This window comes from Drosophila erecta, unplaced genomic scaffold, assembly GCF_003286155.1.
Source record: "Drosophila erecta strain 14021-0224.00,06,07 unplaced genomic scaffold, DereRS2 tig00000000-arrow-pilon, whole genome shotgun sequence".
NCBI lineage: Eukaryota > Metazoa > Arthropoda > Insecta > Diptera > Drosophilidae > Drosophila > Drosophila erecta.
This window is the reverse complement of record NW_020825194.1, coordinates 11,196,534-11,222,962: the sequence shown is the minus strand read 5'-3', so window position 1 is coordinate 11,222,962 and position 26,429 is coordinate 11,196,534. Positions and strand designations below refer to the sequence as shown.

General features: G+C 45.2%; 1 long non-coding RNA gene across 1 annotated transcript in view; it reads left to right on the top strand.

Annotated features, from left to right (window-relative positions):
- The first annotated feature begins 1,135 nt into the window (after positions 1 to 1,135).
- LOC26526861 overlaps positions 1,136 to 26,429 on the top strand; it is a 32,780-nt gene continuing 7,486 nt past the window's right edge. The window contains exon 1 of the long non-coding RNA XR_003407610.1: positions 1,136 to 1,356. This is a non-coding gene — a long non-coding RNA (uncharacterized LOC26526861). The remainder of the gene's footprint in view (positions 1,357 to 26,429) is intronic.

Genomic DNA, 26,429 nt, shown 5'->3' with positions numbered 1-26,429 from the left:
TTCCGACCGTTCCACTCGCTTTCCATCTGCGTTCGCCTGACTTAGGCGCCTGACTCCTCCATTGTTGCCACTGCTGCTGCTGCTGCTGCTGAGTGAATTTTATGTGGCATATGCCGAGGCGCAACATTTTTGTTAATGGCTTGTAAAATTTTTTCGCATACACAAATCCCTTTTGGCTCTTTCCTTTGCCCACTAACTTTTTGCCGGAAACTCCAAACCGCTGCGTCTCCTTGTGCTCCTCGCTCTGCTCGGCTGGGCGTTGACATGACGCCGCACATGGCAGGCGAGGAGCAGAGTTATAAGCCACCCGTTCCAGCCACCCGTCTCCTGCTCTGATTTACCCCATTCCCCGTTCGAGGAACCCATAATTGTTTGTTAGTTTTTGCTGGTTTCGTGCAGCTGTTGTGGCATTTGCCAAAAGCATAATTCGATTAGCTTTTATCGCAGCGTGTTCAACTGCAATCATTGCGGAAAAATGCCAATTAGAAAAGTTACAGCTCCCCGCATAACGCGTCCACCCACAATGACCACCTCTCCTGAACCAATGTTGTCCTAGTTTTTGCCGTGTCAGAGCTTCCTTGTCTCTGTCACAAATATTTTTTATCTCAGTTCTATTTGAATTTGGCTATGAATAATGCAGCTTCTGCAGAATAAATATAACTTGATGTATTTATTTTTATACGGCTTACATAAATACATTTAATCTTAATAAAATCATCTTCCGTTTTTGCGATTATATTAGTAAGTACATAATTTGTATATTTTGTTGTTTATGCAATATTCATTGGCAACATTTGACAATTAAAAACATACTAAAAGTAAAACCATACATATGGTGAAATAGGATGGGTAACCCGTAGTCTTTCTTGTTTCCCAGTGCAGTTGTTGCCAAGCCCGGGATGCGCAACATGCTGCTGCAAGACAGCAACACGCTCAAACCGTTAAAGCCACTGAAAAAACGTAAACACAACATGTTGCCCGCACACTCAGTCGGCCAACAGGTTTGAGCGTGTTGGCGTAGGTCGTTCGTATTCGTTCGGCTCACAGACACGAACGGTCGCCTAACATTTCTCAGCTCTGTTAGCGAACACCGAGGCCTAACATTTCGTGTCTTTGAAATGCATGTCATCAAAGTCCCCAGTTTCAGTTCCAAGTTTCAGTAGATTTCGGGACATCGTGCGGATCGAACGTCTGGCGCTGCGTTCACGCGACTCGACTCGTACGCTGCAGGGAACCAGTTACCAGTGACCAGTAAACAGTGACCGGTGAACACAGTGACTAGTGAAACAGACAGTGAACGAGTAACAGCCCGAGAATTGTTGCATTTACGGCGGAATCGCATGGATATTGAAAAAGGTATAGCCAAAGATGTATGGTAAACAAAAAGAGTGTGTTGTCTTTCGCATACACGTGACAGTGGATTTGTTTTGTTGGCGTTGCTATTAGCAAGTGTATCCAGTGCTATGTGCATATGTATGAGTGTGTATGTGTGTGTGTGTGTGTGGAGGTGCCGGGATATACTTTGACACACTTTCGCATCGTGCCCAACTCCCGGCCATCGGTTATGGCGTGTCCTCGAAAACGGGGAAAAAAGTTACAACTACCAGTAAACGTGGAAAAGGACCAGCAAGGACGAGAAAATCTCGGCGATGCGAAAGCGCTGTGTTTTCATTGTCGTCGTCGTTCGCCTTTGGCTCATCAATAAAAATTTCCTTGACATTTTATGAGCCAAAGGATTCTGAGCTCGCTTTACTTACTCCACTCGCTATTCGCCATTCGCCGGGATGGCCAATATATTAAATGCGACAACGGATTAAACGCTCGGTTGCCCTTTTTATGTCCGCTTATATTTATGGACAATTATTTAAAAATCGCCATTCGCCGAAAGTTTGCACACATTTATGCTCTGTGAATGCTTTATATATTATAATCGCCATAGTGCTCGAATACCGCAATGAAGTTCTACTCCTTTGGCTGGAAAAGGCGGAAATTTAATTAAGCCCCTCCGCGATTGTTTATAAATTCATGTTAATGATATTTGGACAGCCCCCCTCTGGGATGCCGAAAAGTATCTGCAATTACGTCGAATCGCTGGGCGCGAATTCCGCTGCCAAAGTTGTGAGAATTTTCCGCTAATTGTTTTCCGTCGAGAAGGCGATTCGCAATCGTCGCCAGCTGCGCGGCAAAAAGGACTCACGCTCGGCAGAGTTTTCCCCTCGGTTTTGATATGCAAATGGGCTTAAATTCCACACTTGGAATTGAAATGAAATTGCCTCAAAGTTTCTGTCTTCCCCGAAAATACTGGCGGCACGTGCGGCCGGAGTCGTTTAATTTTAAAAGCCAAACATTTTTATTAATGGTTATTGCCGTGAGTGGCAGGCGTGCTATGGTTGGTGTTATAATCGAAGATTGTTTTGCCATTAGGAAAAGCGTCTTGAAAAACTTAAAGACTCTTTGGAAAATGTGATTCCCGCAAGTGGCTGGTGCAGAGATTGAATCGTCATGACGCCCGCGCTTCAAGCAGACATTCATTTAAATATTTTGACAAACTTTGACGACATTTCGCGCAATTTCAACGCAATGTGTGCGATCCATCCTTATTCGAGGACCTCCATCTCTTATTCCTGTGGGATGTGCGAGTTTTTCCTGGCATTTATATCAATTTCTTTATTCCTTACGGCTTTCGACTGCCGCCTGCATTTTGGCAACGAAAAAATCCCTAACATTTTTTTTTTGGGTGGCAGAAGGAGCGGTTCTAGGAAATTTATGTCGCCTTTTATGGCTACGTGGCTCGTAAATAAGAAAAATGTTGCAGCGCCGCCCGAATATCGGGGGTTTTATCTTTTGCACATGTGGCGGCAAGTTAGAGAGAGGCTTTCTCCTCATCCACCGTCCGTATTTTAGTTACCCCCTTGAGCTGACATCCAATCAGCGTTTTGCAAAGGAAGTAGCAGGACGAAAATTATTTCATATTTCGCACGACATTCGACCCAAATAACAAATAACTGCCTAAAATGGCAAATTTAATTGTTGATTTGTTTATTTGATTCCGTTGCTACAATGTCTTTGACATCGGAGTGCTGAGAAGGCTTACAGCAAATCGAATTAAAAATGTTGGCAATTAAATTGGTATTTACAATTCCAAGTATAAATCCCAAAAATGACTTATCTGCAAATGAAAACGAATGAAAATGTTAAGACCTGGCAAATTGTAAAATTGTGAAAATGGAGAACGCTTCCATGAGTGTTCGGGCGTGTGTGTGTGTGTGTGCAGAGGAGCATGAAGTGGGGGAAAGGGGCCAAATAAGTTTTGTTTGGCGAGTGCGATTGTAGGGTGGACCAAAAAACAAAGCCTAGTTCGTTAAACTCGCCCGCTTATGAATGTATTCGGCCGACACACTCGCATGCCGATTTTACCTTTTGTTGTTGCAGGAACTAGCCAAGCAGAACGCCTCGGAGTTGCGTTGGATTTTATTCCACTTTTGGTTCACTTTCAGTCGGCACTTAGTGCACAGGAAAAAATTAGGAGCAGGGCTGGCCAAGAAAAGCATCTAAATTTCAAGGCTTCAATTTATCATAACTCCATTGAATCGACCTAATCTACACAAAAAAATGGCATTAAATTTAATTATCTAAATGGAAATTCCATTTTAACATAACAACTAGACTGCAATAACTACGAAATGTTTATCTTACAATATTCTGAGTGCATGTGGCGCAAGTTTGGGAAATGTACAGAAATTTCCATCCCCCGTGCATTCCATGCTGCAATCGCTCGATGTTGCATCAACAAATGGAGCTGCAGAACAAAACTTGAACTCCGATCCACCCCCTAGCATTTTCTCGTCTTTGTTAACCAAATTTGAATATTAACACAGAATTAGCCAAGTGCAGCAAGTGGTCCGCCCACTCTCTAGCCCTCTAAAGCCTTCGCCGGAAACGGAAATGGCTTGGTGATGAGGGATAGAAGTAGAAGGGAAACGCTTGCATGGACAGAGCAATTAATGGGAATTATTGATATGCACAGGAGCAGCGGACTTGCAACCGCCAACGAGTCCTTGAATCAATAACTGCCCTACTCTAGTTGGCGAATTTCCCTAGAATTTCTGTCGCTTTCCCTTCCTTTGATGGCGTTTGAAAGTGCTTTCCGCGAAATCGATTGCATTGACTTTTGTCTTCGCGGAAAAGGAGTGCCAATTAGATGCGATTTAAGTGGCCCCATCAATTTGCATATTGAATACGGGCAATGGGAAGTCCATTTTCCCTGCCAGATCAATTTGGCCTAATGAGCTACTACTCCAGCGCTGAGGGGGCGTTGAAATCCAATAATTGGAAATCCGAACTAGCCACCGTGAACAGATTGCGAAAGCAAACAATCAAACAAACAAACAACCTAACAGCCAAATAGAAAAGCGGCGAAAAACCGAAGAACAAGAAGCAGAACCAAATGGAAATGGAAAACAAAAAGTGAGCAGTAACCGTTAGAATGGCACCTGCCACAGCGTCTGCGGCTAAAATTTCAAATTTCCATTTAGAAAAACACAGCACAACAACCAGATGCAAATAAAAACAAATTTCTGTGTGTGGCAGCTGCATGCGCAACTTTTCCATTGTGTTCCTAGTTTATTTTGTATTTTTCTCATATTTTTGTCGAATTTTCCACCCCCCAACTTTTCATTTCACATATATTTGTTTTCCTTTTTCCACTAGGCACAAATTAATTAAATGCACTCGACTGTGATTTATGCGATCCTAAGAGCAGTCCCGAGTGCAGCATGGAGTTTGAGATGGGGGCTTTCCACCCCGGGGCAGATAAGTCGGAAAACAGTGGCTGCTGCAATTAGGCGGCAATATCGGGGAGTTGGGTATAATTCCACTTGAAGAGCACCACCGGTCGACTGGGAGATGCCGTCATGTGTCTGGCATTTAAAAGCCAAATCCACTTAAGATTTACTTATCACTGTGCTGCTCTATTGTTGTTATAGCCTGTGATGATGATGTTCGCCTTTGTCTGAAGGTCTGGGGTGTAATAATACTGTGTTCCTATGTAGTTTTTCCAAAACTCAGGTTGGCAGATAATTGAAATATGTTCTTTAATTGTGAAATAATATCGAAGTGATAACCATTGTCATGTACTGACCTGTAGCTCCACGAACTGATTTAGGTATCTAAAAGTCGAGCTTTTAATTTGCATTGTCTCAAACGTTGATGGCAATCAAATGCGAGTCGCAGTCAAATGTCTAATAATTTTCAGCTTAAAAATTCATTAGATACAAATCGCCGGACCCATATCAAAAGCCTCAAAGCCACAATGGACCACTGAACGAGACCTAACCGATTTACTCCCAAGCGAGGTGAGGGCTTGTCCGGTTCTGACCCTGACTGGCATCGCCTGGCTAATTTCGCACTAATTGATTTCTTTTCGGGCCGGGAGGAGGAGGCCAGCGGCCCAAAGAAGCTTTAATTGAGCGACTCCGCCCCGCCTCCAAGAAGATGGAGGTGTGCTGTCCAAATGGTTTCTTCCGCGCTTGACACGCGTTGACAGTTGGTCCGTCATAGTGCTTTTTTTTTTTTGTGTGTTTGGTCGATGCCGCCTTGTCTGGCAAATCGAAAACTAAGCGCAGTCAAAGTCTCATTAGCTGATGACTTTGATGGTGGCACCACGCACCCCATTCCCCCCTTGTCTCGCCTCTGATTGGGTTTTAATGCCTTTTGGCAGCCGAACATTCGTGCACAGCAGTTCCATAATTTGTCGCTGCCTCTGACCGATGGACCGCGATCCCAACCCGATCCCCCTGCCGAGTGGCTTCCTGACCCCCTCCCATTTGTGCCAGCTCATGGTCTGTCATCTCATTTGTGGCCATTATCAAAATCATTTGGCCTAAGCTTCCCAAGATTCCGATCTTCAGTCGGACGCTTTCACATTTTCCACGCCCAATTTGCCACGCACTGCGAATGTTGAGGCACGTGTTGCAGAAACGCCTTCAGTTCGACCCTTGAACCGGGGAGTACTGCTCATAATACACTGGAAAAAGAAGCACTTTCTAGTACTAAACTAAACGATTCTTATGCGGATAGGGGTGAGCATAAGATATCTGGAAATTCTCCAAGTGCAGCCAATTGCAGAGGCAGAGTCTTTTGGACACAGCACATATCATTTGGTTAAAGGAGGAACCAGCAGATAAATTTAGCACTTTGTTTGCCCGCCACGCCCACATTAATTAGCGGGGCTGTGCGGGGCGGCTGAGTGGTAGGATGGTATTGGTATGGGCTTGTAAGAAGTGAGATGTGAGGATGGCTGAAGCTCTGCTGAAGTCCGCCAATGGATGGTCGGAATGCAATTTGCTGCGACGACGTGACTCCAATGCCATCAGAGTGGGCTAAAGTGGCAGGTCACGCTGCTGGAGTCGAGTTCGGAGTGGAGCTCGAAACTGGGATCTTGCCGCTCTGCTGCATGTGCACCTGTACACCAGGTACACACATGTGGGCAATTTAATGCCCCACACTCTCGCCCCCGCCCCCGCACCCGCACCCGCCTTCTCTACGTACTCCTCACAAATCTCAGGCAAATATACAAAAGAGCGGCAGACGGACGAGCTGCTTTCAGTTGGCTCCATTTCAGGGCCTTCTTCTGCTGCTGCCTGTAAATTATATGAAAATGCAGCCAGAGGAGAGCAGAGAAGCGAGTCGAGTTGAGTTGAGTCGAAATCGGCGTTTCAACGCTCCAGTTCCAGTTCACAGACATTGACACACTTTTGCCTTTCCGCGTGGTACAGTGATCACCGATCACGTCTCAAATGTGTAGGAGCAGTGGAGCCTCGGCTCGGCAACGGCAACGTTCACATTTCTGGCTGCAATCTAATTAGCAACGTGCAACGTGCAGCGTGCAACGGGCAACTTGCAACGTGCAGCTTGTAATGATCCGACAACTTCGTGCGGCTGCTGAATGCTAAAATGCCTCATCACAACTGGTTTCTTTTCATCCCAAAAAAGATGAGAAGACCTCTTTGCCTTCGTTCGGGGCCTCATAAATCTTCAATTGTCATTATTGTTTGTCCGTTTATTTAACTTTATTATTATCTTGCCTCGTTCGTGCCCCCTGCCCCTGCCCCTACCCCTGTCCCCTAAAAAAACGAACAAAATTAAGCTGCTTATGAGATTCCTGGGAATGCAGCTAAAAATCACCAGAAAAATGGATCTTCGGAGATGACTACTAATGAGCCTGGACAGCTGAAGAAAGCGGCTTGGTCACAAGTATTGCCCACCCATCTCCCCCTGAGAAGTCCCAAATCTGTGGCAATTATGTTAATTTGATTTGATGCCATTTACATTCGCTTTTTTTTGACTGGGCACTCCATGGTCAAATAAAATTTGTTGCCGCAATTGCATTAGCACAAGAACCGAATAAAAAACCGGGCCAGCAATATACACGAAAAATGTGTTAAGGTCAGGCGGAGCAGCCAGAAAGAGGACAGGACCATCAGAAATGAGTGGAATAAAAAGATTGTTATGACAAAGAAAATGAAAATAAATGAGGCCGCAAATGCCGAATGGCGGGGATGCTGGGGCGCCACAGATAAGCGAATCGTATACAAATGGTCAACTTAACTAAAACAATAACTACCCATCCCCCTGTCGAAGCGGAGGAGCAGAAGAATAACACTAAAATGAGCAAAAGAAAACCCCCATAAAAGAAAAGCGAAAACAAAAGCCGACAAAAGCGGGCGCCAGTTGCAGAGAAAGACAATGGGAAAGGGGGCGTGGATGGGGGGAAAAGTCCCAAGGAAAGCCAGCGAACTGCAAATGTAAAATTAACAAGAAATCAATGCGAAAAGCCAAAACAAGCAGAATCTCAGAGAAATCAAGATGGCCAGCCATCGCTATCCGAACTTGGGTATGCCCTACTAGCTTATATGGTTAAAGGATTTCCTCTGAGTTCGAATAGTTACTATCAGTAAATTTGGTAAAGGAATAAGTGGTTCAAAGTAACTAAGACAAATTTGAATAAAATGAGGTAGAGTGCCTGAAACAGGTATGGTAAGGTTTTCTTTAACTTACATGACTTGGGGTATGAAATATACCCTAGCTGTATGTGTATTGAGACCAAAGCCAATGCGAAACTTGGTTGAAATGAAAGCCGAAAGAAGTCATAAATAAAAATTGAATGAAGCGAATTTCAGTTGGTAGACGCTTTTGTTATTTCGCGGTTATCAATTCCGACGCACATCTGGCCGAGAGCAGGCATCGCAGTAGTGCCCTGTAGATGGCATTAGCCAATGATTCCCCCCGATTCCCCCCTTTGTTTCTGCACCACCCACCACCACCACCCGATGGACCCGCTTCCCTGGCTAGTTTCCACATTCGAAGCGCTCCCACGCTCCACTGCACAGCTGTGGGGGAAAAAGCTGCGGAGACGAGCGGCGACGAAGATGTTGCTCTGCTGGCACATCAATTTGCGATTATGAAAGGCTGCCTGCCTGGCCAGCAGAAGCAGCCAAAGCAGCCAGAGAAGCCCAGTCGCCAGAAGAATGGGCAACTCTTTATTCAATCCGAAGAAATCTGAGCGTTTAATGCGCAGCCAGCACAGCAAAGGCACTGAAAAAACAGAGCCAGCATCGTTAGCGTCGTTCAGCGCGGGGTCATCGGGGCTACACTGGGAAAAATATTCTATCAGTACTAAAAAAATAAATGAAATAATCACATGAAGATATAACTATTTCCATTTTAAAATTTAAATGAAGGAGGTCTTCCAGCTCATATATACAATTTCCTAAAATAGTATAATACTATACTAATTTTAAAATTTAAATGAAGGAGGTCTTCCAGCTCATATATAAAATTTCCTAAAATAGTATTATACTAAGTATTATACCAATAGGAGCTGGAAGACCTCCTTCACTTAAATTTTAAAATGCTTCCCTTCTTGCCACTCTGATATGAGCCATTTAAGGCAATTGCTCATCCAATTCAGGCACTATTTTTATAACGTCTAAACATCTAGCTTCGAGTGATTGGTTTCTCCCAGTGTAGAGCTGGCACAGCTGCATTTGGCTACTCCGAATCGTCTCCCAGCGACTGGGCATCGTTTGGCATTTCTTCGGTGAGGCATGCGGCCTTCACATTTAACAATCCATTCATGTTGCTGCTGTAGCAGTTGCCGCTTGTAGATGTTGTTGCTGCTGCTGCTGCGACTGCTGCTGCTGCGACTGCGCATTTATGAGACTCTGTTTGGTTAGATGTCGTTGGCGAGTGGCGGTCGTTTGGCTCTTCTGCCCGATCACTGCGAAACTGGAATTGCACGAGGTAGATCAGGCTGGCGGTTCACATGGCGACCTTTTGCAGCTAAGGGGTTAAATAACAATCGAGTCCATAAAGCTTGCTTACGTGCGTTAAGCAGGGATTATTTAATCGATTGCAAGCTAGTTTGCACCAGGAAGTTTTGGCAAAACAGCTTACATGTTTGCAGAAACGTAATATAATATGAAACGTCATGAGTTTCCACAGATGCTGTTCAATACTTACTTACTTAATACTTTGATGGTAAATAAATTACAAACAGACAAGCAGAAACACTTGTTAAATGTGCAGCGCCCAATCTGGAAGTTGCGTTTGCTGATTCATCATGGGTTTCCATATCTTTCCATGCAGTAGAACCCCTAATTCTGACTAAGTGCAACTCAGGGTATCCATATCGTCGGCCTACAAATTGGCCTCCTTATTTATTGTTTTTTCTAGCGCTCTTCGTTTCTTTCTTGCCGGCTTGTACGACATGGCACAAACCAATGCCTCAGTATGTTTGTTGCAGTTGCATGTAGCTGCATATGTCGTTGTCGTTGTTGTTGTTGTTGTTGCTGTTGCCGTTCCGCTGCAGTGAAGCGCATCACCGCTGACGGCTGGCTGCCGCTTCCTCGCCCCCCTCTCCGTTTTTCATGTGCCGCTGCTGCAGCCGCGTGCTGATTCCTATTTATGCTGCAACACGCTCCCTCCAGAACCGTCCCGCTCTTGGTGCTCCGGATGCAACGTTCCCCCCGGTTTTCCTCCCCCGATTAGCTGCAATCGGAGCCGACTTTTGCTGAGTTATGATTAAATGGCATTTCGTGCGAGTGAATCTCCACCGCCGCCTGGCTTATTCAGAATCCGAATGCAAAGAACCTCCAACGCTTTATGGCTATTTCGTGCCTTCGCGAATGAAAGAAGTCCATGTCTCGGATGTTTGTTGCTGTTAATTTAACGCTAAATGAAGTGCGAAATTACAAAATAAAGCCCCGCTCGATGTGAGGCTCGTTTGTTTTGGCTACGAAAAATGAAATCCGGTCTTGTTCGCACAGCTTGACTCATTTTGCAGACACCCATCCCCCGCCCCCCCTCTATAAACATAACAAAAGCGCGGAGTGATGAGTTTGTTGTTATTTGAGTACGCTGCGCTGCCGGGCGAAATTAGTTTCTTTGTGAATGCCTTTAATTGTTCGGTCGCTGGGAATGTCATGATTGGTTTTCGGGCACCGAAACACTGGGCCGGATCGACGGAGCACCAAAGCCAAAGGAAGCTGGATTTATGCGCTGGCAGCATTCCGGCCGACACTTTGCGCCTCCCTGATTACACACGTGCGCCGGAAATGACAGCACGACAATTTGAGGAAACGCGAGCCTGATAAGCCGGGCCGTTGACTTTGGGTTTGGACTGTACGTGCACTGCGAGAAAACCAAATCACATGGTTGTGTATATGTAGGTTAGGAATAGGCTCAGTTCCCTATCAATGTTGTGAGAAGTAAGCCCTGGCTCTGTAGCATTAGCATTAAATTAACTCCTGAAAGGAGTGGGAATTCTTTCCCAGTGTGCAGGGCAATCAGCCCGCGACAGCGACAGTGACCTCAGGTAGGCGCACTAATGCACATTTAATGCACTCCACTCCCTCTGATAACAGCCGAAATACAGGTAGAGAGGCAGACCTGGTAATGACCAGCAATTGCCCAACAAAACGCTGTCATTCATAGCGAGAGTCCTGTTCAAACAATTTGCTGTGCCTATAAATAATTAATGCCCTCGGGGCAGACGGAACATCGGAGAGCGGAGGCTGGGCGCCTGCCAATTATCAATTCAGCGAATTCCGCCTGCGACGCTCCTTTGGATTGTTTCGCGATAAGTGCACGCAGAGAAAATTGTTCACATTCATAGTTCCATGTATTTCATTGATATTTATTGCAAAACAAATTCGGCAGTACGATAGGTTTAATGTAGTTGCATATACAATTGATTAAGATTCAAAGACTAGCAAATTTTTTTTACTTATGCTTTAAGGAGCGCATGACCAATTTAAAATGGCTTTTTCGTTGTGTGCACACTGAAGTCAGCTCGAGTTGAAATGTTAACCCGGCTGGAGCATGAATATCGATGATGATGGCTCCCACTCCTCGCATGATGAATCAACGATTGGCAGCGCCTCATGACCAAACCGATACCCATACCCATGCCCATACCCAAATCCATACCCATGCCCCTTAACCGCTGTTTGCCGCCTGTGGCTTGATTGCTTTGCTTCTTGGCCGTTTTGTGTGTGCCGGAATAATAAGCAGAAAATAATGCACTCCCTGCGGGGACTGCTCCCACTCCAAGGGCAATCAAAGTGATTTACTCGCATCCCCGAGTCCGGCTCGGCTCATCTGTGTGACCTGTGGCAGCTGCAGTTGCGACCGGCGACGACCGGAGTTTCAAACATTTTTGCATAATTTATGCAATTTTAATTTCCAAAAGCTCGACCAGAGTCATCATTATCGCAGAGATGGCCACAGATAGTCAAGTGAAATGCGGAACGGGGGAGGTGGCGTGGAATTTGCACTTTTGCCCTTTATATTACTTTCCCAAAAATTATATCTGAGGTCGCACAAAAGTTTGCCCTTCGTTCTGTGACCACCACCCACATGCCCTCCTGTCCCTTAACTCGCTTCTGTTACCAGTTTGCATTCAATTTTGCGCCATCGCCCGTCTGTCCGTCCGTCCGTCGTTGTCATCGTCATGGCTGGCTAACAGTTTTCGCCATTGTTAGGCGCCCAGTGCCCACCTTCCACCCCTCATTTCCCCTTTACAACCAATCTTTCCCGCCTTGTCTATAACTCGGTGCATAGTACACCTTTCTCTGTTTGCGGCTTTATGGTCTATGGCCACGTAATTTACCTGTTTCTTTTTTCACCTGCCACATTCACATTCGTATTCAGATTTAGATTTAGATTTTCTGCAGAATTGTTTCCGAAAAGTTCATTAGAAAGTGTTTTGTCTGATGCGGGGCTGTGCACAACCAATGCCTTAACTATTGCGCCACGGTCATGGATAAGATACACTGGTAGAAACAATTAGAAAAGAGTATTAGGTCCACACGCGTTTTCCTTTCTGATACCATCAATTTTATTATTATTGCATGTATGCTTACTTAGATAGAATTATTTGGTTATTTCCGGCATTAGTCATTGACCTTACCAATAACGTGTATGTAGTTGCTTTGGGTACTTACAAAAATAGCTTCGTTTAGTTTCTAATTACCTATTTACTCCGTTTCCCAATCACTCTTTATGCGAACCACCCACTGGGTTCGTTCTTTTCTTGCCCTGGATGAGTTTGGAGTTTCTCTTCCGCTGGCGGGTCAACTTCCCCACGATGTCCCATGGATTCGCCCAAGGCTAGTGGCCAGTTAGGATCTCTGTGGAGGAATCTAGGTGCTAATTACACTGCACACCCCGAAAGGATTTCGTGCGTGCTCGAGCTATCTTGATTGAAGCGAATGCCCTAAGTGTTTTCGAATTAAATTGTTTGCGTTGCTCACATTTGGCTGTTGTGACTGTCAATGGTCGCTTAATTAGCTTTTGAATGCTAGGACAATTGACGGTGCCAGGGGGGTGGGTGCGGGTGGTGTAATTAATATTCAATATGTGAGAGCCACCCCCGAAGCCCTGACTATCAGCTAATTAATAGTGTTTGGCTTGACTGCTCGCCCACATTCGAGCTTACAGACACACATGCAAGTACGTATGTGTGTGTTTCGTGTGGTGGTATGCGAGAGGAACCGCAGCGACCACAACAATTCCACACGCACACGAGCGAAACTCAAGCCAACTGAACTGAATCTAACATCATTATCGAAATCACGCAAATATTTACCCAAATAATTTGTCAACTTGTCGTGGGAAGCGAAGCTTTAAGCGGCTGCTCAAGGATATATGCTTGTTTAAACTCCAGCTGGTTGGCATAAAAATCCAGCGAGGCGCACATAATCCTTTATGAAATTTGTTTTCACCTTTCTGCCTGCTGGCGGCCGCTTTTCGAGCGCCTTTGGCTGTTGGCCATAAAATTAAAATTTCTTTACAAGCATTAAACGCTAAATGAACCTGAAAATTACGCAAATCGCACAGGCCACAGAGTCCACACTCACACGCACATACACAAAACAGCAAAAAATGTCCTGGAACACTGGAACAAAACAACAAAGCGGCCATAAAAGAGAGGCAAACACCTTGACAGCAGGTGGAAAAAACGGAAGCGAGGGGGTGGACGAGTTGACATTGACATTGCGGGGTCGCAGGGATGACAGAAAGCTTGGCGCGGATTGAGCGAATGAATCTGGCAACAGAATTTTACGCCTCACTGTGCCGGTGGCACCCATACACCCATAAAGGCAACACACACGCACGCGCTCACATCCTGTTGCCAAGTATCCGTGTGCACGTCAAATTATGACAGTCGCTGGATTAAGGACCACCTGGCTCCTGGCCACCTTCCACTTCCACCTGCACCGCCCATCATCTACTTATCGACGGGGCTAAGGGCAACCTGTTTTTGGGCCAGCTCGCAAATTTGGTTTCCACTAAATGCAAATACCTTTGCCAGCGGAAAAGGGCAAAGGGTTCAGCAGGTTGAACTCACACGGATGACTTGTTACTGCCGCAGTGGAACGAAGGAGCTCAACAGATTACACTCCCAAAGGGGTTTACCACCTAAGGGATGGCGTATGGAATGGACATGTATTTATAACTTGGAAATCTTTTTATAAAATGGATATTTTGCTCAAAAGTCGCCCTCTCGCATAAAAGGAAGTTTGCAGTTTTGCCACTTATATTAGAATATAGTTGCATACAAAAATCGATATGGAAACACAGAATTTTCACAACAATTCTTACGGAATTTTCTGTATTTTGTTATTACGCAAGCATATTTTGCCTGCCGCTCTTAAAAGAAAGATGTTAACCCGACACAAAATGTTGGCTTTTCTTCGGTTGTTCGCTCAACTGGGGAGCGATGGCTCATAATTTGCTTATGCGTATGTAGATGTGTCCGTGTGTCTGTCCCCGTGTGTTTGTGCCCCATGAATATAGATTTTCCTTTCCACCCACTGCGTTGGCACAAATATGCGTCCTGAGCCATCGGAAAACATGTTGTCCCTAAAAGCCCGGCACGCAGGGGAGCCAAAATCGAAGGAGAAGCCAAGCATTGGCAAGGAGGGACACACTTTTCGGAGCTGTTTCTTTGGGGTGTGGCAACATAAAGGTGTTGACACATTTTGTGTTGATTCTTATTGGGGCTCTAAGCCGATTTTTTTTTCACGGACGAAGACACACGCACACACACGCAGGCGAGTCTAATGGGATTGTCCCTGGTGTCCTGGATGGGGGGATAGGATGTGGTGTTCGGTGTATATTTTTGGGCCTGCAATCAATTCTCATTTGGCTGCCTCTTTTGTGTTCCTTTCAAGACCCACTCCACATATGTATGTTCGCCCACTAACCAGAGTGCATTTTCCCTTCTGCTTACAGGTGAGCCAAGTGATAGAATCGTATAGATCGCGATTGGAAGAGGCAGCCATGGTTTCTGGTAAGTTGCCTCCAAGGCCCAGGCTGACAATGCCACAAGTTCTTGCCCCCAGGTGTGCATTCTAACGTTAAGCCTGGCCAAATCGTTGCACCTGTTGACGATGGCGGGGTAGGCAGAAAGTAGTGCAAAACAAAAATGAGGGACACATTTCGCTGGAAATTTTCGCCAGAACTCGACAACAGTACCCTCGATGCTCGCTCTGATAAATCTTGAATGGTGGGGAAACGCTCGAAAGTGTATAAATAAAACAAAATGAAAATCTAATTTAAAGCGAGCCAAGGCAGCCGGGCGTCAATAATTGCCCTGTGCTGAAATTATGCTGAAAGATTAAAGTCATTTATTATAATTTATTTATTTTTGTTTTGCGCTCTGCCGTTGCCAAGCGCTCGTATGGATCCCCGACAGGATTGTCGGTCGTCGGAACGATGGGAGTCCTTCGCAATTACTTTGAAGTGGCGCACTAGCCGAACTATGTACTCGCAGGGCCGTGGCGCCCCATTAAATTTGCCACACTTCATTGGCTCGCACAGAAATAATAATTTATTATTTAATTTCGCTCGGACAGCGGCGGCTGCTGTGTCCCAGTGTCCGTGGGCGGGGGCGGGGGCGTGGCACTGGGCGAACTTGGTTTAAAGTAATTAATTTCGGGAAGTGTCAAAGTTGCTGCATGGCCACGCCAAACTTTTCGTCTGCCCACGCCGGAGGATTGGTAAATTGGAGCTGCTGGTGGAGGTGGAGGTGGAGGTGGAAGTGGAACCGGATGTGGCCGGGGGTCACGACGGCACTTTTTTAAACCAATCGAGCACTGCAAAAAATATATATTTTCCATTAAAGGCGAGGAAGTAGGAAAAAACTCGGCAGCGGAAGCTTCGATATCCTGGCAATTATAAATATAAATGGATATGTCAATATAATTGCTGAACCTTCATATAGAAACTTCCGAATATAGCTGCCTGAATTATTGTGAATATATGTCAACATTTTCATGTCAAATATTTATGTTCGATCTTCTTTTAATTTAAATTCCTTTGTGGATGCCCCAAGGAAATATAAAGCATATATTCATAAATAAAAGATTACATATTTTTCAAATGGCTTTAATTAGATCATGTGGTGATGATAAATATTTCACATGAGCCCATTTCAGCAATAAATAAATGTTTATTATTAAACAATTATACAATAATAGCACCACACAATTGTACCACGCAGTTGGGTGGGCCATTGATGTTATGTAATATGGCTTTGTGTTATTTATGTAAAAATGAAACAACTATTGAGAATTGGACAAATTGTACTATCATTGATTTTCACCTTCTGAATAATGAAGCTTTTATATTGCTTAAAAGCTAACAGATTCGCATAATGTTTAAATTTTAAAGCGCTAAAGGCCATGAATTTCATGGCCTTTTTCCGAACGCTTTTCGCATATCTGCTGTTTGTTTTTCCGCTTTCGAGTTCTTTTCGCAGAGCTCATCTGCAGCTTTTCCGAGCGCTTTTCCTCTGACCTCGCCTTAGGCTACAGTGGCAGCAGCAAGCTAATTTCCACTCGCGATTTGCCAGTGGACACTGTCCATGAGGATGCAGAATAAATAAATTAAAAAACGTTAATTAATTTTTAATATGCCGAGTCCCGCCAGCCCCGAAATTCATAATCTTCAAAGCTGCAATTAGCCTTTAATGTACGATGTGCCACGCACCCGAATATGTTTCAAATGTATTTCGGTGGCTGGAAAATGTTCATAAATTAAGGAGGACCCTTTTCGCTCTCTTTTATCTGAATGCCTCCTTGATGCTGCACAATCATTTAAATGCGTAAATTCTCATAAGGCATTTTGTGTAGCATTTTATGGCATACTTAGGACAGACCCGGGAATCCTCTTCGATGGCCGGGGTGGCCATTATTCAAGGTAATTTAATTTGAGGAGAATTGCGGACTTGGCTGGCCAAAATCGAAGCCTTCTCGACCGTCTAAGGCCAAGGAGGTGGCGAAAAACCGCAAACGGAATGCCCAAAACCGAGGCAAATCCAAACAAATAAACGCTTGACCCACTCCGGCCAACAATGAGCAATGTGCCAAATGAACGGCCAAAGTTCACCAACGAGCAACGGACGGGCGACTGGAAGCTGGAAGCTGAAAACTGGCAACTGGCAACTGAGCTGGCGAAAACATTTTAAATGCAAATGAAGTGCCGCACTTAGGAAGCCGTCAGCTGAGCAAAAAAAAAAATAAAAAAAAGAGTGGTGAATGCTGAGTGCCGTTGAAAATGGCTGATAAATTAGAGAACCCGGCACCATGGCTCGATTTTAATAAACTTCAAGCCGAAAAGCAGCAGCAGCTTCAAAGTATGTCAAAAACTGCCTAAAAGCAAAAAACATCCCCCTCATCTCCTAGCGCCACTCAATCAAGCCTCGAGCGTCTCCCCTTGAAATTGCAAAGTTTTGGCAACGGGATTCAAAACGTATTTTTATGATAAAAAAAAGGAAATTTTAAAAACAATTTTTTGTTTCCCATAGCTCTGCCCGCCGTTTGCCTCACACAAAAAAGTGTCCAGGAAAAGCGCTTATGGCATTTGACTGGCCCCCAAACAATCTAGCAAATTGAAATACTCGTAAATATTAATCAGTGGCCACCGGACAGATATCTTCTAGCCTTGGAAAAGCAAAAGTGCGGGATGGGTCAAGTTGTCAAAACTTTCGCATACATTGAGCAGAGCTTAGATTGTGATAGACTCTGGGGCTTGTGGCTCATTTCGAGGAATTCGCGTGATTTATTTGTTGCATAACTCGGCCGGGACTGTAACTGAACTGAAGTGGGGCGAAAAACTTGCAAAATAAATTGAAAGCAACAAAAGTTTGTCAGTGGCACGCCAAAACCCACCGACAAACTGGAGCGGAAAAGTTCTGCCCTGCAAGTAATGTACTGTGGAGGCGCTTGTAAAAAATTACTTGCATACTTTTTGGCGCGCTTATAATTGTTTTCCATTCCCGAGTCCCCGCAACTTACTCGATTCAGCATTCAGTATTCTCCATTCAGGACTCTCCGCTACCCAGCACCAGCAGCAGTTTCCATATAACTCATTAGGCAAAAGTTTAATGCGAATCCCCACCAACCGCTCCCAGCTGCGGGAGTTTATGTTGAGATTTACTTTAACTACTCTTGCGCCTGCAACTATGCAATAAATTGTGCGAAATTTTGTGTCCTCCTCTCCGTTCTGCAATCCATTCAACCATTGCATAGCCCTGACCCACATCCTGCGATCCTGGGCAAGTGAGAGTGGGTTAGTGGTGTCCAAAGTTATATAATAAGCAGCATTAGCTACACATGTTCGTGGTAAATCGCTCCGGGGAGGCAGTAGGATCTGGACTCTGAGTCTGGCCGGACATTATTCAGTGGACGCCACCGCTGCTCAAGTGCAAGTGCTGCAAAGTCAGATACTTCCCGCTCCACTGGGTGGGTACATATACTCGTGCCCACCCACCGCCCCCTTGCCGCCCAGCTGGACTGTCGAAACTTTTCCAATCTAAGCTAAATAAAAGGAAAAGTCTCTCGTGTCTATCATGTCAGTAGGTATTTTATTATTTTTAACCTCGACGCGTACCCGCCACCCCGCCACCCCACCAGCCCATCATGCCACTACCTCCACCACCCCCTGCACCTCAACCCACCGCCCGCACAGCTGTCGCTGAGTTAACTCACCCACTGAAAATGCTGGGAGTGCTCGTGCTGTCTTCTGCAACTAATTTGTCAATGTCAAGTGTTATTTCTTATATTCTCTCGTTTTTATTTTTTTGTTGTACTTGTGTAGCCAGAATTTTTGTGTTGTTTCTGCTTGTGGAGCTGGCAAAAGTTTTGCGCACGCACACCCACAACGAGATACATCACTCCAGGTTTTCCCACACACACACACATCTTCGGAAAACGCGTCGCAGTTGCACGTAATCTGGTATATCAATGTGGTGTGTGCTTTTAGGCGCTCGTGCATGGGGATCTCTCGAAGGCGCTAGACAAATATGGACTCGCATTAGCTTTCAAAAACTGAGGCCCAAAGCTGTTGATTTGCAGATGACTCTGACAAGGCGAAAGTTATTTTCAATAATGTAAAGTAAAGTTGGACCATTCGTTGACTTACAAGCCTTTTCAAGTTTTTTCTGCAAAAAGTAAAGTTTCAATTAGTCAAAAACCGCTTAAAAATGGGTCTCAAGCGATGAGGCAGGCAAAAGGCGCTGGCAAACTTTTTGGCAGCTTATAAAAATTGTTCAACCAAGAGGACTCGAGGTCTTCAGTGTGGGTGGGATGAAAATAAGGCTGCCGTCCTGCTGGCAATAGTTTTTGGGGACTGGGAGCTGCCAAGTTCAGTTAACAATCAGCGTCAGTTGGCAGCCAGGTGACAGTTTTAAGAGGAGGCCCCTTCGCGCGGCGGTGACTGCCTAATTGCTGTCTTGCTCCGAAATTCGCTAAGTAGATTTTCTTGTATGGCATTTTAGCGGAGCAGTACAGTTGACACTTCGTGTCAAAGTTCATTGCAACAGCAGTCGGTCAGGGGTCGTGAGATGTCCTTGTTGTCATTGTTGTTGCGTGCCCACGGCGCATTTTTCGCCTGTTTCGCCTCTTATTTATTTTATTCCCGTTGTACTTTCTTCCCGTTTGATGCTAATTAATTGGATGGGGTTGGAGCAGGATCCTCTCCACCCGCGCTTGTTTGCCAAATTAATGGGCAACTGTTCAAGTGCCGAGGAGGAGCTTAAGCAAAATACTTTTTAGCGGATTTCAATGGAAAATGCCATAATTGTTGGCACTCGAGTGACGTTCGCATTACAATTGAATAGCAAATTCGGCGGATGGCGGGTGGAGACTGGCGGATGGGGGCGTGGCATGACGCGGCATGTGAGCGAAGGCACATGTGAGCGCCACGGCGTAATCACATGGCCCAGTGAATTTATTGAATGCCTGACAAGGACATAATACAATTCGAGTACAAGTATGCAGAATTTTGTCATGCCAGGACAACGCAAATCCCAAGGAAATTCAAGGACGCCGACGAACAAAACCAGGAGGTGCGCGTAACTCAGTGTCTATTAGCCATGGCGCAACAATTGCTTTTTACGCTCATCAAGGACGACACCCAAAATAATGCCCCTCAGCCTCATCATGTTGCGGAATCGGATTTTCCCAGCAGGAGATGGGGCTTTATGATGATGGCAATGGCTATGACGATGACTCTGATGCGAATGCCGAGCAGCTGCTGGCTGCTTTACAATAATGCGGAGCAGAACAAGTAGCAACACATATGCTCCCAGAAAGCAGTAAAAAAATGCTGCGACAAAAATTGCTTCACAAAGTTTATAAAAATTAAGCGTGAAATATATGTTCACTAAGCTACTGTCAAAAGCACAGCACGTAGCCTAAACGTACACTGGGAAAAAACTGAAATTAAAGAGGATTGCACTAGGCGGATTGAAATTAGGGATCGTTCTATAAAGAACTTTTACTTGAGCTTCAAAAGCCTACAGTTCGATTATCTATTACGATGTCAATAGCTGGCCTCAGCTAACAAAGTTTCAAAGCTATTTTGTAACAGATACTCGAACAGTTGACATTTTTTCTTTGTGCAGCGCCTTGGGGCACGATACCTGGCCATGTCCTTGCCCACCCAACCTGACCTGACTACTGCCATCACTTGCGCTAAATTAGATTTGGCCCGTTTCAGACTCGTTCGGCGTTGTCGCTTCATTTTGTCAATTGTTTGGACTTGTTAGACTCGGATGGCGGACGGACGAGTAAATGGCCGGGAGCCAGGAGCAAGGAGCTGGAAGCTGGAAGCTGAAAGCTGGGGAATGCAGGGGAACACAATGACTGGCGCTGGGCACAGGCTCATTGTGAAAGCGTGCGTCCAGGGCGGGCATTGTGTTCGGGGACAACGTCCCCTCAATGCCATGAGCTAAGTAGATTAGGGCCAATTACAGCGGCATCAGCATCACCGTCACCGTCACCGTCACCATTGCCATCAGCGGTCGAGGCAGTGCCTCCATTGTTAGTGGGCTCTGCTTGAGGTCCTGGTCCTGCCTGCTCGTCCTTGTATTTGGTTGTTCGGAAGAATCCGGCTTCTTGCTGCTAACCGCCTAATGTGCCAAAAAGCCAAATGAGTTTGCCTTGCACAAACGAAAGCCACCGACGACGTCGACTGGCAATGCAAATTCTACTAACTCCGATGCCGGTGAAATGCAATCGTCGACCACGGAGCACGTGCAATGAGTGCGGTGGCTTTTCCGTCATACGAAAGCCAAGGCAAACACACACACACATATACGCACACTATTGCTTGGGAAATTCCATGGCATGAATACGAAATATTAAAGTTTCCTCCCCCCGGACAACTCAAGGTTGAAGAAAACCATACCCATACCCTTCAAAATTGGATTTCCCTATTTTCGGGTGCTAAATTAAACTAGAATCCCTGGATTTCGAGGACTTTGGGTTTTACTTTAAGTTTTCAAGGGTTTTGCCCATGAAGTTCTCTTATGAAAACACGCATGAGTTTAAATCCTATTGAATGCAATGGATTGCGTTCACTGATAACTTGAATAAAAATGATTCATTCTCCATGACCATTAGAAATATTTATAATTGACTAGAAATCGATATCATTTATGTTTCCCCACAAACTATTTAATATATTAGATTCTAATCCATGCAATTAAATTTGGATAACATATATTCTAGTCTGAGTAATAGTTTGTGCAATTGGGCCAATGCTTCAGTTTTCATCGAATGCCTTTCGATGTGGTCTGCAAAATATTTGACCATGAGTTTATAAATTTTATTTAAATGCATTACAATGCATTTTCCACCCAACCATTTTTTGCTACTCATGTTGAATAAAAGCAAGAAATTGCAAAGGTTTCAATGAACTTGTAAGTGTATTCAGCGATCCGCGTTGAAATTTCATTTTCGCCGTTTGCATGCGTTCGAAGTGCGTCATGAAAAACAGCAACAACAGCACGGAAAACGTAATTATTCATAATTCAATTTTGCATCGCTAGGTGGCGCACGGTTACAATTTCCCGGCAACCGCCAACGACACAATCTCTGCACGCGTGTGGCTATGTGTGGGTGTGTGTGGGTGTGTGTGTGTTCGTATTTGTGTGCAGTTAATGTGCATTTGGAATGCATACGGCGTTATGCAATATTAAGCATACGCATTTGACGTGTTTGCTCGGGAACAGGCTGATTGTTTGGTTTTCCCCAGCCAGGTGGGCGTGACCAAGGACCTGGATGTGAACGTGGCCAGATGGACAGATGGGCAGCTGGATAGCTGGACAGTGGAACTGTAGGACAAATAGAGAGGCAAGCAGCAGGCCAAACAAATGTCAAAGCAAACCGAAATTCACATCTCGTCCTCGACATTATATTGCCGTGTGTTTATTTAGTCGAGAATGCAGTGCAATGGCATCCTGGCGATGACGATGCCAATGCCAATGCCGCTGCAATGCGTCGTGTGCACTTGCCAGGCATTATGTATGATATTGGTGTTGGCTCTGATGCGGCTTAACTAATTGTGTTTCGTGCCGGCAAACAAGCCTAAGCCCGGCACGTTGCTCGCCGGCACTAAATTCCCATCAATTTATGCATTTATTTCGTCGCTCCATGCCTCAAAAGCAGCTGGCTGCTGTGGACAAAGCGCAATTAGGCCAGGAAAAAGACGTTTGCACACACTCCCACATATCTGGCATAAATATTTCAACGCCATAATTAAAATGAGGTTTCCTGGGCAGCAGCAGCAGCAGCAGCAGCTAAGGTTGCCCCACTTTGCATCTCCCCATCTCAGCGTTTCGAATCCGGATTCTTACAGTCAGGCATTCACCATTCTGCGCGACATATCCGCTTGCCGGGCATTTAGGTTTCATTCAGCCACTGCAACTGCAATTGCAGCTGGAAAGGAGTGGAAACTGCATCTCACCTTCCGGCTCTCTGCAAACGGATATCCGTCGAACGTTGAGCGCAACTCACGTTCCAGCTGCATTTTTCTCCAACTCGAGCTGGGCGAAGAAGTACAAAAAAAAGGGAGCAGAAACTGCTGAAGAAAACCCAAGAGGGAAGGCTTTCCTTTGTTAGCTCAGACATTGTAAAACAGAAGGAGCGACAACAAGGACCCTGGCGAAATGGAAATGGCCATTAAAAGGAAACACTTTGCGCACTTTAATTTTTATTTAGCGCCTCGCAACAAAAAAATCGTCAGGAAAAGCGAACAGGATACTGAGAACTGTGGCGAAGCATTTGAGTGGGTGGAAATTCGACATTAAACAATTACACAAGTTTCGTTCATAATAAAGTGTCTTGTTTTTGATTACCGCGGCAGAATGGAGTTACGGCCGTCGAATATTTGGCCCACATTGAGTGCGGCTAAGTGCCGATCCTGCCCTCCCAGGACTCGCATGTCTAACTGCTATCCTTCCACTGCGTTGGCTTAATTTAAATAAATATCACACCATGTGGCCGGGGCCCAACCCCTTGACCGCCCGCTGTGGCCCCCAGTTAAAGGTCACCCGCTGGGTGAATCGCGACATTTTTGTGTTGTGACGTTGTTCAGGCGAAGGCAATTTGTTGCTATTATTTTGGTAACACTTTAATTTCTGTTTGCGACCCCGCCACACGACACGCAGCACACAACACAGCGTGAACTAGTTAGGTGGCAATAAGGATATGGCGTTATCCTTTTACCAGCTATTTAGCATTCAAATGCTCAGAGCTCTCGCCCCATTTTATCCCATTTGCAGTGTCAACGGAACGGGCATAATGGTTTCGCGGAAGCACAAATAGCATTTGGTTGAATTGTATATTTTAGTCGGGATACGATTTGGGAATACATTCCCAAGTAGTACAGTGACTTGCAGTCTGCAGTCAGTGTTCAATGGGTATTCTTCGGTCGAAGCCAATGTGATTGTGTTTGATTTGAGCTGCTTAAGCCGCGCAGATAGCTTTGTGATGCCAATTTCGGCGGTAACATTAAGCGCTTATCGCGATTTTGTCGCACTTTGGTGAAGATTCTAGATCTTAATGCTAATGAGAATGATGGTGAGAAAAGCCACTCCATTGGTGCAAATTTTTCCTAAGCTCTATTACGCATACGCCCGAGTTACCAGTGGGTATTCTGCCCCTCTAGTTTCTACTCCCCTAACATATCAATTTCACGCACTTCATCAAGCTGCAAGTAAAGTTGGTTCTGGCCGAGAGTTTATTTTACACATGAGCTGCGCTGAATTGAGTTACATAAGTTGAGCGAGTTCTCCTAGCTAAATCAGCTGTGGGGGTGTACAATTTTTACGCCATTTATTTAAATTCTCGAGGAGTGTGTGTGCGTGATTTCTCGAGGGCGTGGGTAAATTGTACACACTTCTACGCTAAGGAGATGTAAGCTGGCATCACGCTCAACCTCCAAAGAGCAAGCAAGTTAAGTCAGGAGCATTAAGAGCGTTTCTTTGTGATTCACAAAGAAGACCCTCCACCTCCTAGGGAATTTCGTGGGTGGGTATGTAGGGACCGATGCCACTGACAGGCATTCACAATTCACTCGCCACACGGCGCAACTAAGCCCGCACCAAAGTCACCGCCGCCCAAAATGTAATAAGCAATAACAGTTACCGAAATAAGGGGGCGGGCGGAAAGCGGGTAAGTGGGCGGGGCTGTGGTTTGTCAAGGCGCGAAACTGAAATGGCGCAACTTTATTTAATATCCGTAAGCAATGGCAGCCAAACACAAAGATAGCGAAATGGGGGATAGGGTGGCGCACACTCGGGCGTATGCGTAATATTTGGTCGCTCAGGCAGCATGGCAAAATGTTTGCATTCACCAAATTGCCTTGCGTGTCAACACTAAATAGCAGACAAGTCTAAATACTTGTACCCGGGCCCCAACTTGCCCCACCAACTGAAAAGTTTTGAATGTCGCGTAGTTGTTCTGCGGTTCGCTCTTTCGAAAATATTTTCGAGCTGAATTTACGCGTTCTTGGCACACACTTCGAACATCCTATTCAACTGTTTGCCCACACATACGCAGCAGTTTTCTTACATTGAGAACAAAATTGCGAACTAATGCATTAGAAAAGTTTATTTTCAATGAAATGCCCAATCTTTGTGGTTTAATAAACTTATTTTTATTCCATGTATTTCGTTTATTTGATTTATTGTACACCCGTGTCTTAAGAAATGAGAATCAATGTTATTAAATGTCTGACTTAAAGGTAAGTCAGACAACTTTTCTCTCTGCACACGCATTTGTTAGCCCATATTTGTTGTTGTTGATTTTAGCCAAAAAGCAAAGGAAAAGCAGCTTAACTTATGTCAACCCGATAACATCGTGGGACCATAAATGTCTCCCCAGACAACACCATGCCCTCGATTTGCGCCCCATTCCCCCCAAAAACATCGAGACAGAAGAAATCGCTGGGACGATGCGAAATCAGTGGAAAGCTTTTCAGAAAGTTTTTGTCAAACATTTGTGTGGCACTTGTAAATTTGTTGTGATTTCTTGATAGCTCCTTATGCCAAGCGTGCGTGTGTGTGTCTGACTGTGCGTATGTATTTACGCCCCACCCATTTGCTCAGCGCCCTGATGTAGGCTGTGAATTTTATGAATTTTCATGTGCTTTCAAGCGTGGCTGCAGAGGCAGCCGAGAAAATGCCAACATGTGAAAGAATTTGCTTACTACCCCCGACCCCGCTGGGATGTGTATGGGAAAAGTTTTTCTTTTTCAGGCTCGAGTAACTTCATTAGAAAGAATTTAAAGCAGCCGCTGGCGTTGATTTATGGCAGATATATATCCGCAGGCGGAAATGATTATGATAGAGCAGAAAGGAAATGAGAAACGAGCATGGCGAACCAAACCAAACCGAACTGAATTGAACTGAGCTGCACGGAATGGAGAAGAGCCAATAACAGCTCCTCTGTTGGCAAATTATGAGCAGCCCTTGATTGAGTGCAGTGAAATGCACGCGCAGAAGGCAAATTCTTATCGCATCCCCACCAGTTCGGTACAAAATCAATTTTCCCAATGGCGGCCAAAAGCAATGACATCTATTCACCCTGCTTCGCTCTTATTTTCTGCTTACAATTTTAGTTGTTTTTTTCGCTTTTGCAGTTAGGCAACTTTACACAGCTTGCGGTCAGCTTGGCATTTTTTTCATGCAATCTGCGGAAGAGAATGAAATTCCTGTGCAGCTTTTTGGCACTCTATAAAAGCAGAAATGGCGGAGAAAGCTAAAAAAAATGGGGAGTGAGGAGGAGATTCAATGTCCTTGGGTAGAAGCCACGCCCCCTCGTTGCTGGCACTTCATCATCATTTTGGCCCCCGCCATCAAAATGAAATGTCAAACTAAATGGCAACAATTTTGATTGAATTTTTTACAGAGTGCCAGAGCAGTGCTCGCAATTTTGGCTGACCAAAAATGAGCTGGCAAATAGCAACACGTTCCGCTGAGGAAATCCATCTGAGGTTTTTCCACTCGATTCGCATGCCGAGACTTTTGGACTTGGGCTGGGCTTTGGAATACCACGGGACGTGACGGAGAGGCT